The sequence below is a fragment of the Tamandua tetradactyla genome, chromosome 10 (assembly GCF_023851605.1).
Source record: "Tamandua tetradactyla isolate mTamTet1 chromosome 10, mTamTet1.pri, whole genome shotgun sequence".
NCBI classification, from domain to species: domain Eukaryota; kingdom Metazoa; phylum Chordata; class Mammalia; order Pilosa; family Myrmecophagidae; genus Tamandua; species Tamandua tetradactyla.
This window is the reverse complement of record NC_135336.1, coordinates 30760586-30778661: the sequence shown is the minus strand read 5'-3', so window position 1 is coordinate 30778661 and position 18076 is coordinate 30760586. Positions and strand designations below refer to the sequence as shown.

Genomic DNA, 18076 nt, shown 5'->3' with positions numbered 1-18076 from the left:
CTGAAACCCAACTTCATTGTTTAATATAACATCTGGATTGGGCAGCTACATGGAATAAATGTCTCATTCCCAATTCTTTATCTGAAAGTGCACCTAATACTACCTCATCTGTGAAACCAGGCTGCTAATTTCTTCAAAATCAGTCAATATACTAATGTTAAAATGCTGAGTAATGATAGACAAATTCCTTTTCTTCCTTTCTCCCTCAGATATTTCTCTTTTAGAAATAATGCTTGAATTTAGGATAATTCTTAGAAATAATTTACTTAAGTCAGTGAATGTAAATTATGTGAGATTTAGAGAATCTTTATTTTTCATCAAATGATAGTTCATTACATAGATTTACTGACAATTTTTAGATCAGCTTAAGTTACCCTCCTCCTCTGTGTCTCTCTCCCGGTCTTTCTTGGTGGTAGCCAATATGCATTTCGTTGATATGAAAAGGGAGTAGAATTACATGCATCTTGGCTAAGTACCTATTAATGTACAGCAGAGGTTAGATACTTCATAAATAGGAGAAAATGTTCTGGGCTGCCCTAGCACCCTTAGCAGCAATGGAGACCAAGAATAAAGTAGGATGTTTGAGCAAGGAGAACAAGGAGCCCACAGGATAGTAAACAGACCATAAAAGTTGTCAAGGTCAGGTTCATGTGTCAACTTGGCCAAGTGGTGGTACCTGTTTGTCTGGTTGGGCAAGTGCTGGCCTGTTGCAATGAGGACATTTCATAGAATTAAATCATGATCATGTCAGCTGCATCCACAGCTGATTCCATTTGTAATCAGCCAAAGGGGAGTGTCTTCTGCAATGAATGATGCTCAATCTAATCACTGGAAACCGTTTAAGAAAGATTCAGAAGAAACAGTCTCTCTTCCTGCTTCAGCTGGAGAGCCTCTCCTGTGGAGTTCATCCAGACCCTCCATCAGAATCATCGGCTTCACAGCCTGCCCTGCAGATTTTGGACTCTGCATTCCCACGGTCACGTGAGACACTTTTATAAATTTTGTATTTGTGAGTGTTCCTGTTGATTCTGTTTCTCTAGAGAACCCTAACTAATACAAAGTAGAGATGATTCTATAAGAAAATGGAAATGGACCAGCAGTTGGATAAGAAGGGAGACAAGAATCTCAAGACTAGAAAAGGAGGGCGGAGCATAATAGTAATTTTTGAGATAAATGGGTCATAATCAGACATCTTCACAGTCAAGCACATGTGAGGAAAGCATGAGAGGAACAGACCAAGGAGGTGGTCAGAAAGTCAGTCAGTCAAGGAGAAGCATCAAGAATAGGCCCAGCAACCAGAGCACCATTGGTCTCTCTCAGTTCCAAAGTAAGTTTCTGTCCCACCTAGGAGTTTCTTAGATATTTTTCTTGGAAAAGAAATCTGTTGTGGATAACCCAGAACTGGCAGGTTAGTCTGAGGTATGTCCATCACCTGACTGGAGAGGAGGAAAGAGGAAGAGGCAGCATAAGGCAGATGCTGACACAAAGCCTGTTTGATGAGCTACATGCAGATAAATCACCAAGACCAGATGGCATCCCTCCAATAACTCTTAAGAAATTTGAGGCTGCAACTTTAGGATTTTTGTCTAAAATGGACAGCTTGTCTTTAGAAATCAACACTGGTGAGAGGAATTCTTATTCTTTTTTTAGTTTTTCTCCAGAAATCTCTCTATTGGGGCAAAATATCTTAAAGGGCCACTGGGCCATTTTTAACCTTGTTTTTTTTCAATTCTAAGTAAAGTCTCTGGAGAAAAACTGCTTCTTAACTGGAATTGCAGGAAGTGGAGATGGGCCAGGTTGAGGTGGCTCTGAGGAGAGTGACACAGACCTAAACTTGAACTGTGGCACTGAGGTCACAGCTAATAAGAACTCAGGAATACAAGGATGAAATGAAACTGAGAGAATGAGCCAGGTCATGTGGGAGGCATGCAAGTATAAAGTCTGTTAAAACACAACTAATCAGTTAACCTTCCTCCAGCTTTTTAATTAATACTTAGACTTTATATATCAAGTTTTCCTTCCATTGTAGTAAATTGACTTTGCACTTTAAATGACAGAGAGCCTATTCTTTGTGGAAGGGACTCCAAGAATGATGCTGGGTGGGGGAGGCATGGGGTTTGGTCTCAGAGGCAAAAGCCCTCATCCCTCAATTAGTGGGAATATAATAGAGCAAAAAAAGCTAAAAAGTGTGGGGTTTGGTGGTGTCTAGAATCATTTAATCACACATAAACATTTTGTTATGTTTTAAATTATGTTGACTCATGCTTTTAGCACGTTTTGGTTCTTGGACTCTACATTTGACTTTTAACCCCCTCAGCAAAATTTGTTTTGACATTTTTATGATGTGATCAAGCTGAAAAAACATCTTTAACCCTTGATGGAACTAGGAAAAGCTGAAGTAGCTTCCTAGCTTGTAAGAGGAGGAAACTTAATTTCTCTTAAGGGCAAACTGGACCCTGCATTTATAAAAACCCAAATATCTCTGAAGTTACAGGAATGTAAAGCAAGAGTCTATGCATTTTCTTCCAGAACGTTTGTGAAGGAATCATTCATCTGAATGCAGATGCTTCTTGGCGGTATGAGCCTGAGCCAGAGCAGAACTGCTACAGATGTGGCTGCCTCTCGGCCAGGCTAGGTGGGGATGAGGGAGATGTATTGGTTTTATTTAGACTACACTTTGTCTATAAATTCTTCCTCATATTTCTGGTTCATGTTGGTGTGTGTATGAATTGTGTGAGTGTGTGGGTGTGAGTGTGTATTCTCTGAGTTGAGCACTAGAAGCTGGTAAAAATTGCAAGTTGAATTTTTACTTCCCACAGTAAGAACCATTTCAAGGAGATAACTATCTATAGAAAAACAGTGGACATTCTATTTAGGCTGTGCTCTTGAAGGCCTATATTTTGTATTTTTTAAAACTGTTAAACATGGAATTAGTAGATGATCTAGCAATTCCAGCCTGAGGTATAAACCCAAGAGAAATGGAAACATTTATGTCCTCACAACAATTTGTGCACAAATATCCATAGTAGCATTATTCATAACAGCCAAAAAGTGGATGTCATCAGTTGCTGAAAGGATAAATAAATTGTGGTATATCCATTAAATAGGATATTATTTGGCAATGAAAAGGAATGAAGTCCTGATACATGCTCAACATGAATGAACCTTGAAAACATTATGTTATGTGAAATAAATCAATTACAGAGGACCATGTATTATATGATCTCATTTATATGAAATGTCCAGATTAAGCAAATCTACAGAGACTGAGTAAAAAAAAAAATAATAATAATCAATAGTTGCCAGGGGCTGGGAGAGGAGGGAGAAGGCAAGAGTAGGAAATGACTGCTAATGGAGATGAGGTTTCTTTTCAGGGTGATGAAAGTGTTCTAAGATTAGATTTTGAAGATGGTTGTGCAATTCAGTAATTAAACTAAAAACCACAAAACTGTATACTTTAAATGGGTGAATTATAGGCTATATGAACTAAATCACAATTGAAAAACAACAGCTAATAAACTCAGGGTTTGGGCAAGATAATTCTCTTGACTGTAAACCTATATTATGTGCTGGATAACAACAAGAGCTCTGGAACCAGACTGCCTGGATTTGAATACTAGTTCTGCCACTTTACAGCTCTGTGATCGTGTGTAAATTACTTAAGTATTCTGTGCTTCAATTTCCTCATGTGTATAGTTGAGAAAATAATTATTAAAAAACTCAAGAAACTATTTTGAGAGTTAAAAGAATTAACTTGAATTAATAATGTAAGTGCTTAGAACAGTAACTGGCAGTATAATATAAACATTTGCTATTATTGTAATTACATTCTTTGCTAAAGTGTTGCTTTGTTGGGATCTGAGAAGAGGGTCGTACTTCAGTGGGTAGAAGGTGATATTACTCCTATAGGAATTGGTTATTTCCATGGACAATCGTCCTGGTAAGCCACTGATGTTTGGATAGATAATGGGATCTTAGAAAGTAGGACTTAACATCTCACAAAAGTCCAGCTTCTTCCTTTTCTCATGTCTCATGGATTTTGGAATCAGAATTCTAATGATTATAGATTTGCTTGAGCAGATTCCTTGGGATATAAGCTTGGGAAGAGGCAGGGAGCCATCTAAGGGACCTGTGAAATGCATCTGGCCTTTGAACTCTAAGATGACCTACACCCAAGGGCAGCTGTGTTAGTCTGTGTGTTGTGATTCCCTTCTGCCAACCAGGAACTTTGGAAAAGTCCTATTTAAAGACATAACCTAGACTCAGTTGGGCTAGGGGATGAAAGAAAGGGTGTACTCTGCATTTTGAATAGAGTGTTATGCATGCGGGCATCCTTGGCACCCATCCCTGTTGTTTCTATTTGCTAATGCAGCTAGAATACAATATTCCAGAAATGGGTTGACTTTTATACAAGGAGTTTATTAAGTTACAAGCTACAATTCCAAGACCATGTGTGTGTGAATTGTGTGAGTTTGTGGGTGTGAGTGTGTATTCTTTGAGCTGAGCACTAGAAGCTGGTAAAAATTGCGAGTTGAATTTTTACTTTCCACAGTAAGAACCATTTCAAGGAGATAGCTATCTATAGAAAAACAGTGGACATTCTATTTAGACTGTGCTGTTGAAGGCCACATTAAGACATCGACAAGCAGATGCTATCACTCAAGGAAAGCTGATTGCATCTGGGGTTTCTCTGTCACATGAGAAGGCACATGGATGTCTGCTGTCTTTCTCTCCTAGGTTCTGGGTTCAAATAGCTCTCTCAGCTCCTTCTGAATCTCCAGATGTCTTTGTCTTGGTGTCCCTTCTCTGCTATCTGGGTCAGCTCTGAGTTCTTCCCCTCATAAGGGACACCAGGAAAGGGTTAAGACACATCTTGAATGGGTGGGGTCACGTGTCCATGGATACAACCTATTCAAATGATCCTACTCATAACAGATCTCACCCACAAGATTGGATTAAAAGAACCTGACTTTTCTGGGGTACATAGCAGTTTCAGACCTGCACACCTGCCCTGCCCCAAGGCTTGTGGAATGGTCATAAAATTCACTAGAAAATTCACTACCATTAGATAGAATGGACATCAGTAAGTCCGGATCATGACAGACTGTGGCAGAGGCCCAGACTGACAGAGGCACCCGCTGAAACACCACCATCCTGGACACCACCTGGAGATGACTACATGAGGGAGGGTAATGGACTAAAGTCCTACTAAACTGGTAGGTGGCTTAGAACAATTATGATCTGGGTACTTAGGTTATCGTAATCTCACTCATACTGTCAAATTTAGGAAGCTTAGTGTTTATTATGTGAGCCAAACTCTTTCAAAACCCAAAGGTGGTATTGGGGGAAAGGCTTCCAAAATCAACTTCCATATCACTTTCTGTAAGAAGAAAACTTCCTGGGTCTTCTCAAGGTTCTGTCTACCCTTTGTCATTGCTGTAGTTACACTATTTCATGACTGTTTACTTGTCTGTTCCAAAGACTGGGTCATGTACTCCTCGAGGACAAAGATTCCAGGATTTTTTTTCCCTTTTCCTTTTCCCTTCCATTTCCTTTTCTTTCCCTTGTTAATTTCTAAGTTGCCATGGCTTAGCTAAGCTCCTGACATAAACTAAGCACTCAGGAAGTACTTGTTGAATGCATGAATCATCATTTGGAGATAATTTCTAAATGGGTATCATATTAGTCAAGTTATAGCCAGCCTCAGTGGTAAGGTGAGATCCTGTCACATTTCTCCTGTTTCTTTCCTATCCCTGAGATCTGCTGAGCTAGAGACTTTCCATTTCCATGCATTTCAGCCCCTGCCATTTTCTGACCCATTCTCTTTCAGTCTTTTACTCTTTTATGCCTTCTGAAATTTCTTTTATGGTACCAAGAACACTTCAGTTGTGTTCAGATCTTTTCTACAACACTCTCACCACATTGTTACCTTGCTAATCCAGGATCTTTTACCTCCAAGATTGCTCTTTCTGAGCCTCATTGACTGCTTCCTCTTCTTTCAACAAACATTTACATGTTGATATTTCTAGAGTTGGCTCATTAACTTCTTCTCTTCCCATTTCATATCTGCTCTCCTTGTACAAACTGGGACCACATAAGAGTACGGTAAATGTTGGGGAGAGTGGAGCGGTAAAACCAGAACAGCTAGAAGATTTAGCTTTTAAAGCAGATTGGGAAGGATATTAAGGCCATGCTATTAAGTCTGAGTTTTTTGGGGGGGAAGGGGATAGCATGGAGATGGGTTAAACGTTTGTGGGGTTTTTTTGCATGCTGTATTGCGGGGTCACATTTCATTATTTTTCCATGTGAGTATCCCATTATTGCAGCACCGTTTGTTGACTTTTTTTGTTTGTTTGGATGTCTTGTTTGTTTTGCTTCTTTGTTTGTTTTTCAGGGAAGTGCATGGACCTGGAATTGAACCCAAGCTCCCACATGGCAGAAGAAAATTCTACCACGAAACTACCTTTGCACCCCTGGGTTAAATGTTTTTAAGCAGAGGAATCGCATAGTGAAAGCTCTAATTCTGAGAAATAATTGATGACATATTTTAAATGGACTAGTGTTAGTAGAGCTTGAGTCAGGAAATCAACTGATAAACAATGATCCTGAGAATTGGCAGTGGGTACAGAGTGCGGGAGAAAGAGTTATGATATTTCCAAGGAAGAAGATTTGAGTGAGTGTCCTATTTGATATAAGAGGTGAAAAAAAAGAAGTCAAAGATCATTGGAGTTTTTGGTTTGGGTAATGCACAGCCCCCAGTGATATTATTAGAGTAAGTAATGGTCCTAGACCTCTCATGGCCAGTATTTCCCATGGATAGGTGGGAGCTAATTAGATCAGGTAGTATAGGTGTATGCAGGGCCTCAGGTGACAAACGACAAAAATTTATTAACTCACATTTTCACCAAGACTTCATAGCTCTTTCCACATTAACCAGGAAATAACATAGGTGGGAAACAAATATGAAAGACTAAAAATTTCAGTTTGAGTCTCATTTGTGCTACTCAATAGCTGTGGAATATAAATATTTCATTTCTTTGAGATTCATTTTTTTAATCTATAAAATTGAAAAATGATATTTACCTCACAAGGTAGTGATAATGATTAAATAAAATTATATATAAGAAATTGATTTGTACAACACCAAACACAGTAGCTGGCTGAAAGAATTATAACATCAACTTAGGAGTCACTTAAACTCAGAGTTAAAATGGCATGTACAACATTCTATAACAATTACAAGCCTGTAACTTTGATGAGACTTGCGAAGAAAACCCACTCAGCAATCCAAATGGCTTCATGAGCTATAGTTTCATTCTTATACTTCTTTCTAGACTGATGGGTTATAAGAGATGGATGGGTTATAACTTAGTATTATACAGTTTTTTTGACAGTAAGTCTGAAGCCCAGAGAGATTCTAGAACTTGCCTAAGGTCACAAGAATCAGTGTGAGCCTGGATGAGAACCTATGTTTCTCAATTCTCAGCTCAGGATTCCTCCATCACAGCAGAGGGCCTTTCCCTTGCTGCTGAAAAAAATACATCTCATTCTGGCCAAGAATCATCTTTCAGGCTGTTGATTTTGTTCATCTGCTTGTTTTTTAAGTTTCAGCTTAGTGAAGCCATAATGCTACTGGTCTAAAACTAATCTTTGCTGGCCCAGTTACTTTACCCAAAAAGTCATTTCCTTTGGTCTTATACAGGAAATTAATTACATTTAATTTTCATCTGCCAAAAAAAAAAGATAAAGCAATTGAAAATTCATGCTCATGTGCTTCAGCACTTCAAGTTCCTGATAACAAAACAAGTAGAAGTAGCTTTCCTCTAGCCAGGAGGTATTAACTAGAGCTAACCACAATCTAGTAGCAACAGGCAACTATCATTATATGTAGTTTCAAATCCAAGGTGACAGGAATACTTTCTCCACTTTTCATGCCACTTTCTCAACCTGCCATAGCAAATGCAGAAATCATACTTTGTCTTATCCTCATCATCTTTATTCCCATAATCACCATTTCCCAATCCCTCATTAAGGAGATTCCTAACAGGGAACACCCTGCACAAGGCTGGATAAGGAAACAAAGTGGGATGGAAAGGACTTCTCCTGAGTCCCATGGTACCTAGAAGAGCTGTCAGGTGATTGAGAGAGGGGAACCTTGTGTCCTATTCTAGATAGTGACTCATCCAGACATGTTATCCTTGGAGAGCTGAAGTCTGCTCTAGGGATGTGTTGGATGGTGAGTCTAGACATGATTAAGTTTTGTGATTTGGTCTCATTCACATTTTGGGGTCAGGATCTATGTTTTGCTTTATCTTAGTAGCCCCTCCACCTATCTTAGCATCCTGCATGTAGAAAAGTTCACATAACTGTTGGGTGTTTTCTTTGTTCAATTTATTGAAATATAGTTTGTATAGTATATGTACCATTCTATTTTAATGAATGAAAAACTTGAAGGAAACAAGGACTTCCTGACACATACTGTGGTCAGAAAAACAGTGGTAAGAGAAAGGACACTTTATTGAGTCCTCCATAAAGCCTCATGAGTTTTCTTGCTGATAGCCTTAATAAGGAATTTTATTTATTTTTTCTCAAAGTTCTGATAGCTATGCAAATTCAAACATTCCCAGGATAAATAATAACAATAAAATCTAACCTTGATTGAATGTTTATGAGCTAAGTAAGCACTTTGTATGCCTTATCTCGTTTACTCTTTAGACCACCACTTTGGGGGAGGCACTGTTATTAAATTCATTTTATAGCTGACAAAACAGGGCTCAGAGAGGTCACATGACTTATCCAAGGCCAAAGAATCAATAAAAGGGAAATACTAGGATTTGAATGGTGCTCTACAGACTCTAGCTCCTCACTTACCACACTATCAAAAACTTTCAAATTCTCTTTAGAGTGATTATCCTAGTTTGGCAAGGTTGCTGTGACAAATAATACACACTGGTTGGCCCAACAACAAGAATTTATGGTCTCATGGTTTCAGAGGCTAGAAGTCCAAAATCAAAGCATTGGTAAGATGATGCTTTCATCCCTGAAGTCTGTGGAATGCTGGGCTGGCTTGCCACAACTGGGGTTCTTTGGGTTGCGTCTCTGCCTCCTGTCACATGATGACCTCTTTCTCCTCCTATCTGTCTTCTGGTTTCTGCTGACTCCTGGCTTCTGGCTACTTTGGCTGCATCCATATTTCCTCTCTTAATAAGAGCTCCAGTCATATGGATTAAGGCCTGCTCTCATTCAGTTTGACCATACCTAAAGAAAATCTTAGATTTTCACAAATAAGTCCACATCTTAACTGATAACACATCTTCAAAGGGTCCTATTTTCAAATGAGATCACACCCAGAGGACCACAGATTAAGATTAACAATGTGTCTTTGTTAGGGTACATAATTCAATCTACCACAGTGGCCATTTACACTTTAGAAAAGAATAAGCATCTATACTTTCTTCAGAGTTGAAGATATAATGTTTAAGTCATAATAAAGGGGCAATTAACAAGAAAATATCTGTAGAGCTGAAAGAAGAGGGGAAACTGGAGGCCGGTAGAATATTGGTGCTCTTCATGGTTTACTGCAAACCAGTCATGCATATTGAAATTATGTAGATTGGGATATTTCAGGATTTTCTTTCATTGCCTCCCTCCATAGTTTTACGATACCTGACAAGAGCCTGACACTGCCATCTTAAAAGCATTTCTATGACTTGAGTGAGAGTCAGAAAACACATTCTTATAGTTTCCATTCAAATTTGTTTTGATATAAGCATTATAATATTTGGAAATTGAAGTTAGTAGGTAGGTTGAAAGGAAAGGGTTGACGGTAAATGCACTTATTTTTAGGATTTCCAAAGGATATAGCTCATATATAGAGAGACATCTAATACCTATTTATTATATGCGTATTTATCTTGCCTGTAATTTTCTCAATTCCCAAGTAAGACATCTCAGCACTAACATTATTTAGATAATGCCAGAGAATCCATAGACTTCACACTAGAGATGAATGAACTTAGACAACCACATATGGAAAGAAAGTAATTGTTGCTTCAAGGAAGTAGATGGAATTGATTGTTCCCTGTGTATTTTTCAAAAGGAAACAGGGAAAAGAAAAGAAAACAATTTGGAGGAAATGAGTAAGATCAGAGAAGATAATAAAAATTAACAGGAGCACAAAATCCAGTGGACTCAATTTGCACAGGGGTGATGAGATGAGCAGGTTAGAACACTCACCCTACCCTCTTCTACACCTCTTGACTACCCACTCCTTCCCCATAACAACACTTCCCAGCAGCATCATTACCTGAAGACCTTTTAAAAATTTCATACTCCTGGATCCCACCCATGGCTTGATGGACCTGAGAAAGTCAAATTGTTTCTTATTTATGCATGATTGATTAATCAAAGCACACAGAAACTTGGGGAAACCATTGCATTTCCTGCACATGAGAAAGAACACCAGCTTGTTAAATTGGGAAGGTGGTGAGTCTATTTTCTAAAGACCTGATCCTGCTACCAACTGTGTAATGTGTAGTAGATTAACGGTTTCCATCTCTAAAATAGAGACACATGTCCATACCCATGATAAAAGGAGGTAAAAGAATTTGAGCATCCTTGTAGAATGAAAAATACAGACACAACATGAGCTCCATATTTTATTCAGGAAAACCAATTATCTAGTTCACATTTTGCCTTTCACTGGTTCTAGACCATGTACCTAGGAGTGTGGGGAGGTATGATTAAAAACTTAAAGTCTCTCTTCTTATACAGTAATATTTCTTAAAATATTTGTTATATCCTCACCATTTCCTGGGTACTGATTAAAAATACAGAGTCTCAGGCCCTATTCTATACCAACAGAATCATCATCTGAGGAACAGGGCTAGGTCTTTAACCAGCACCTCAAATGATTTTTATGCACAATAAAATTTAAGAACCACTGCTCTGGACTGTAAGTTCTCTTAGATGGGCACTGAAATGTATTCATCATTTTATCGTTTTCCATGCATTGAATGTAATATGTGCTCAAATAATATCTGTTAAGAAAATGAAGGCATGTATAATGAAATCCTTTTGTCTTTCATCCTTCCAGTAGCATGTTTTCATAATCAGGAGGCTGTGTTAAGAAAGTAAGACAAGCTTTGAGCTATACCTCCTGATGGGGAGCTTTACATATAGAAAATGCCCCCTTGCAAAATAATCCAGGACTTCCAAGAAAAGCCTCTTGGGAGCTAATTAAAGAGCCAGAGGCGACAGGCTGCTGAATTAGATCTTTGGTAAACTGCTGAACTCAAGGGCAAAAATTGTAGACCAAGAATAGTCATGAAAAACCCCAAGGCTGGGGAGATGAGCTAATAGCAAAAGGTCAGACAACAGATCCTGGTCAGTAAACCCGTAGCTAGAGGGGACAAGGCAGCCATAGCTCCTTGGTGGGGGGAGGGGAAGATGTAAATGGGGCAGAAGAGCCGCTTGCGCAGAAAAGCACAAAACCCAACATTGTTGGCTGCCTAGTTTTAACAAGAGATTTTACAATTTGTGAACTTGGTCCTTTTGAACAGATACCTGATGCTTCCACAGGCATTGGGAACAGGCCTCCCTGAAGAGTTCATTGTTGCCAACTGCTTCTTATGAGGATCATATCATTACATTTTCTGTGCTAATGCTGTTATTTGTTTAATGCTGTATTGACGTATAACCCCTAGTGAACTATCTTCCTCGCTGTTACTGCACATGTCCCGGCATGCTTTAGTATTTTCCAAACAAAGAATTTCTTTCTTTCCCAGTTTTTAGTTAGGTGTACCTTTGGGCAAAGCAATTTAGCAGAAAGAATTTAGGAGATTCTCATAAGAGATAATAGTTTTGCTGCTAAATCTTCATAGGACAAGACCTGTGCAGAAAGGCAGGGGACCTGTAACAGTCAGAGCACTTGTATTGCTTCATCTACCGCATCACATGACGCTGTAGGACACCAGCCAGCATGAGTGATGTAATTGCTCTGAAATAAATGGTGGAGTCCCAGCTTCCCACACATTAATATATCATCCTTGACCTCAGTTCTCTAAAACCCTCAAAGAGTATGAAACAAACCTTACAAAGGAGTAGGGATTCCCCAGATATTTTTTTAAGATGTAAACAATCCAGGCAAAGACTACAGGAAACCCATAGATCACAGCCAACCATGGCCAAATAAAGCAGCAAATCCTTCTAATTAGAAGGCCAGTTGAAGAATTAAAAGGGAAATGGTGAATCCCTTATCTTGAAGACAAAGGGCATCTTCTCTTTCTAAATCACTACTCGTCTGTGCGCTGTTTTTCCAGGATAAGTACCCTCAGGGCTGCTTAAGAGCAGGATTGTGACAGAGGGTCTTCTGGGAGGAGACACGCCCTGAGTGAGACAGGCCCATCCGAACTTGCTGGTTGTGTAGTCCTTTCTCTTCTCCTCGGTTTATCTAAGACTCAAAATGTTTGTTCAGTCTTCTAAACAAACAGCTCATTTGAACCATGGTTTTCTGAAAGAAAGGAGAGCAGTAGATGAGAAAAAAGATTAAGAGTTAGGCAAACTATTCCCTGCTGGTGGTACATCCAATGAAGACTAGATAACTAAACCACTGTAGGTGGGAGCACTCTCTACCCGTGGTGCATGTCCCAATTCATATCCCCAATGTAGAACGTGAGAAGATGCTTCCTATTGAAGCCAGTGGGACTCTTAAATAGGGGGAAGATGCCAGGTTGTCTGGTAAAGTATGCGCAAAAGAAAATATTGATTTGAGGTACAAGAATGATGCTGACATCTGCCTTTCAACTACTTTTTTTTTTTTTTTTTTTTTTTTTAGGGAGGAAAGGAAGGAAAGACAGAGAAGGAAGGAAGGATGGAAGGAAGGAAAGGAGGAAGAAAGGGAAACATTTTTAAACATTTTCTTGTTTTATTATATTTTGTTTGTTTGTTTGTTTTTTACATGGGCTGGGGCCGGGAATCGAACCGGGGTGCTCCGGCACGGCAGGCAAGCACTCTTGCCCGCTGAGCCACCGCGGCCCGCCCTCAACTACTTTTTATTAGCTAACATTTATTGAGCATTTTACTGGGTACCAGGCACTGGTCTAAGCACTGTCTCAGAATTCTCTCATTTAGTACTCACAGAAATCTTCAGAGTAGGTGCTACTATTACCTTCCTTTGATAGAGGAGAAAACCGAGGTCCAGAAAGGTTACTTACCTAAAGCTACAAATCTGATAAGCAGCAGGGGGCCGGGTTTGGTACCCAGGCAGGTGCGCCTAACTAGTTAGTGTACTCTAACATCCTTAATGAGATTGCCTTTGCAAAGTCTTTGGTAACTATACAAGCATATCCATTAAAAATATTCTTGTTATTATTATTAAAATCCATTTAGTTCTCTGACTCATTGAAATGATATAGTAGCCTGATTAAAATTTAGGCACATAAGAACCTATGGAACAAATTGACATGTTTCTAGTGATAATGTATCTTCAAGCTCAATCAATGAGAAGTAAAATATCCAGCTTGGATTTGTTCTCATTTTCCATATATCTGTAAAAAATAAAATAGATCAATTTGACCTGTCCCCTAAACTTTAATTATAACCTAGTGAAAAGAAAAGAATCTATAGTTAAGGGTAACAAGAGAGAGAAGAAAAATAAACAAAGCTCTTTATAATATTATTCAATACCTTCCCTAAATCATTTGAATGATTCTACTTGAAGCCATACCGATGTGATCTTCTTTGAGACAAATTGCTTATTTTCTTGATATTAAGATGCAAATTTTTCACACTCTGATGTTTTCAAAATTAGTGGATGCCTTATGATCAATGTGAACCTTGAATACAGCATTCTTTACCTTCCTTCCACTCTTCAAAAAGCTGTCATTAAAACATGGTGCAAAACAAAAAACAAACAAACAAAAATATGGTGCATCTTATAAACTTAAAATAGACAAAATATAATAGTGCTTTACATTTTTGTTAAGATTTACAACACTAGATATTCCAAAATATATTCCTCACTATTTTCTCCATAGACACAGTTAGTTTTTCCCAAACTCGCACACCAGATAAAACAGAAGAAACAACAAATCTCTTTAAAGTGTGTATTTCAAAGTCTAAATGTATACCTAAAGTTTGGTTTCTAAGTGCTATTAGCACTAAAAGGGACAAGGGTTGATTCCAGAGCTGGGTCAGGGAAAGTCCAGTGTGCTTGTAACATCTAACTGTGTTCCTAAGTAAGGAAGTGATCAAAGAATGATGGTGATGTGTCAGAAGGACACGAGTCTACCTGAAGGGGCTCCCTGTGATCAAATCCGTGACCATATGTACACTGAAAGGATAGCAACAGTGGTGTGAAAGGATAGCGACAGTGATGTGTTATCCATTCAATAATATAAGAACCCTTGAGTCCATGTTGATTACTAATAAATAAATGTATAAGTAAATAATAGGGGAGGGGAGTGCAAGGGTAGTTCAGTGGTAGAATTCTTTGCCTGTCTTGCATGAGACCAGGGTTTGATTCCTAGTCCATGCACTTACCTAAAAAACAAACAAACAAAGCAAAAAACCAACAAAAAGCAAACAAACAAACAAAAAATTCAACAAATGGTGCTGCAATAATAGGATACATACATGGAAAAAGAATGAAATGTGACCCCGTAATATAGCATACAAAAAAATAATAGTGATACTAACAGAGGAGAAAGGAAAGCACTTCCTTCCAGTAGAATGTCAAGTCATAAATGTAGAATGATAGAGTAACATAATCACTATTTTGCAATCATCGGAGTAATCAGACAAGAATCGTTAGAGGATTCTATAATGATCCCGTGAAAGTTTAATGTGAAACAGGATATTTACATAGTCCCAAAGTATCTCTCCAGTTGTCAATACAAAGGGGGAAATACTAATTTTTCAATGGAGAAACCTGATAGATACCACTTCAACCAAGTGATCAAAGATAATATCACAACAATGGTGCAACCCCACAGTGGGTGCCTCCTGATGTGAGGCACTGGGAAGAAATCAACGGCATCTCTTATGTAATATACCTGCCAAAAATATATAACCTGCATGGAAACATGAGGAAATATCAGACAAACTCTAAATCATTGGCTTGTATTCTAAAAATATCTATGTCATGAAAGGCAATGTAAGGCTGAGAAATGGTTCTATGACAACACAATGGAGGGTACTATCCTGGATTGGATCCTGACTGGGGGAGAGAAGAAAGGAGATTGTCATAAGGGCCATTATCGGGACAATTAGCAAAATTTGATCATGAAATTTATATTAGATAATGGTACACTGTAAATACTAAATTCCCTCAAATACATTTTCTAGTTATGTAAGAGCATGGCCCTGCTCTTAAGCAACATCTGATGAAGTCTTTAAGGATAAAAGGGCATAATTTCCATAACTTACTTGCAAATAGTTTGGAAAATAATATATATTATATGGAGAAATAAAGAGAGATAAATCAGATATGGCAAATTGTTGATCCATAAATTTGGATTAAGGGAATACAATATTCCCTTTATTATTCTTGAAACTTTTCAGTAAGCTTTAAGTTAATTTAAAATTATAAATTAAAATTCTTTAAGAGTTGAATTGTATTCTGTTTGAATGTAATTTTTAAGTAACTTTTGAAGCATTTGGCAGTGGGTCTGTGTTTGGCGGCCAAATTGGAAATCTGTAGTAAAAAAGTACGAAGTAAGTAAACATCAGTTCTAAGTTGATGTTCAGCCCAGGGTTTCTAAAGCGGTTCTTCTATAATGCAAATCTGTTAGATGAAGGCAAATGTATTTGGAAAGGAAGTTTTACAAAGGAACCTGGGGTCTGTCTGCTTTTGGAATTAGAAAAATCACCATTTTCCAATATAAGGAACAGGAAGAACAACCAAGATTTTAGATGGCATGATTGCTAAGCAAAGAAGAGGACAGTTCCTCATAAGGACTTTGATGACAAGCCAATGCACTGAAAAGCTGAAGCTGAGTGTGAGTCCTGGAACGTTTTTGTCTCTAAGGAAAAGTTATAGCTGAATTGTTTTACAGTCCTCTCAAACTAGAACCAGATTAAAATAAGCATGCATTGATAATATTTAAGAGTTAACAATTGGTATCTTGTTAGATCATGCATTTATATTGCTTTAACATATACCTGCTTGTAGTCCTCCAAGTAGTCTAACATTTTTGTATTCGATCTCCTGGTTAATCCAACATCCAATTCTCACACACAGTTTAAATTCAGAGAACAGGTAAAGTTGGCTGTAGCATGTACCATCATCTACTTCTACACTTAACCATGACCATGATTGTATACAGATACCATCAATAATTAAGAGTAAGGTACTGGAATTGTATGAAAGATGCTAAATGGCTTGCTTTGAAATTCAAATCTACAAAATAGCAGGAGAAATGCTATTGTTTTAATCGCCTTTCCCTATTAAGGTCCTCCGTAGAACAGGGAGAGCAAGTAGGTTTCATTTCACATGTCAATTTCAGTCAATTAATTTGGCTGCTTAAGACTGTGTTCAAAAGGATGATGAGACGATTGGGGGACTGCAGTAAAGACAGCTCTGGGAAGGGTGACAGTGTGTCTACTCTTTGGAATCTCTGCCCTCACACCTAAAAGGTAGGTGAGACAAATGTCACCTACCCCCTGAATGAGAGCCCTCCCTGCTCTGTCTGTAGCACACATCTCAGGGTCACTTTCATTTTGAACAAAGGTCTTGAAAGACCAATGCTGGTATATACTTTTCCTTTGTTTCTTCTGCCTAAGCAATGTTTATGGTGATTAGTCACTCTGGGGACTGTGAAGCAGCCCACATTTTTTCTTTTATGATATGTCAGATTATATAAATTTGTTCCCTTTCTACCCTCTTGGGAAAGCCATTTAAAGCTCCTTGAGTTACAGTTTTCTTACTTAAATGTCTAGGCTCATAAAAATGCAAAAATGCATGATAGGGTAATTAGGCTGACTTTGACACAGGAATTAGTTAGGCCTGAATTAGAGAGCCCAAAATGACAAAGTCATCAATCTACAAGAAGTTATTGAGTACTGTCTATGAGTGAAGTATTGTGCTAGTTGCTCTAGGGAAAGCAAAATTAAATAAAATAGTACATCTTCCCTCCTGGAGCTCCCCTCTACTAAGGAAGAGAATATATTCACCAAAACAGTTACCATATAGGCAATGAATACATTCTAAGGGTCCTGGGATAGTAGAGGGTGAGGGCCAGAAATCTCTAGCCCCATTGTTAAGGGATAGTTTAACAGATTATCAGTTTAGGAAGGAGTCCTCTGTTATGGTTAATTTTACCTATCAATTTGGTTAGGTTGTGGTGTCCAGTTATTTGGTCAAATACTGGCCTAGATGTTGCTGTGGAAATATTTTGTAGATGGGATTAACACTGAGAACTTGTTGACTTTAAGAAAAGGAGATTATCCTCCAGAATGTGGATGGGCCTCATCCAATCAGGCGGAGGACTTTAATGTGAAGAACTGAGGGCTCTGAGAAGAAGAAGGAATTCTGCTTCAGGACTATGCCCGACATGCTTCTTTGAGTTTCTTCTAGCCTACTGGCTTCCCCTATGAAATTCTGACTCAGTTGAGACTTCAACGTCACTCCTACTGGAATTCCCAGCCTGGGTGGACTGCTCTATAGAATTCATATTTGCCAACACCCACAATCACACGAACCAATTCCTTATATTAAATCATATATATATAAACACACACTAAGACACGTCCTGTTTGTTATGTTTCTCTGGAGAGCCTTAAGTAACAAGCTCTCTGATATCATGAAAGTGAAAACCAATCTCAGAAAGACTATGATTTGGTCGCAAGCACACATTATAATTCAGGTCTCTGGCCTTTTCTGCTGTGAACAGAAATCCTCAAAGTTCTCCTGGTCTGGACTGTTAAGCAGCTGTAGGGTGGTGGAAAGGGTGTGGAACAATCTGCCAGAAGATTTGGGCTCTCATTAATTACAGCTATGACACCTCATCATTTACAAACACAATTTTCTAATTGTAAAAATGAGGCTGATACTACAGGCTCTGCATCTTATACCTGA

General features: G+C 38.4%; 1 long non-coding RNA gene across 1 annotated transcript; it reads right to left on the bottom strand.

Moving 5' to 3' along the window:
• Positions 1 to 12282: 12282 nt before the first annotated feature.
• On the bottom strand, positions 12283 to 15116 carry LOC143647851 (uncharacterized). Its single transcript, XR_013158212.1, has 3 exons — positions 15054 to 15116; positions 13727 to 13878; positions 12283 to 12511 (listed from the first exon to the last, which is right to left on the bottom strand). It is a non-coding gene; the product is annotated as an uncharacterized LOC143647851 (long non-coding RNA).
• Positions 15117 to 18076: the final 2960 nt, after the last annotated feature.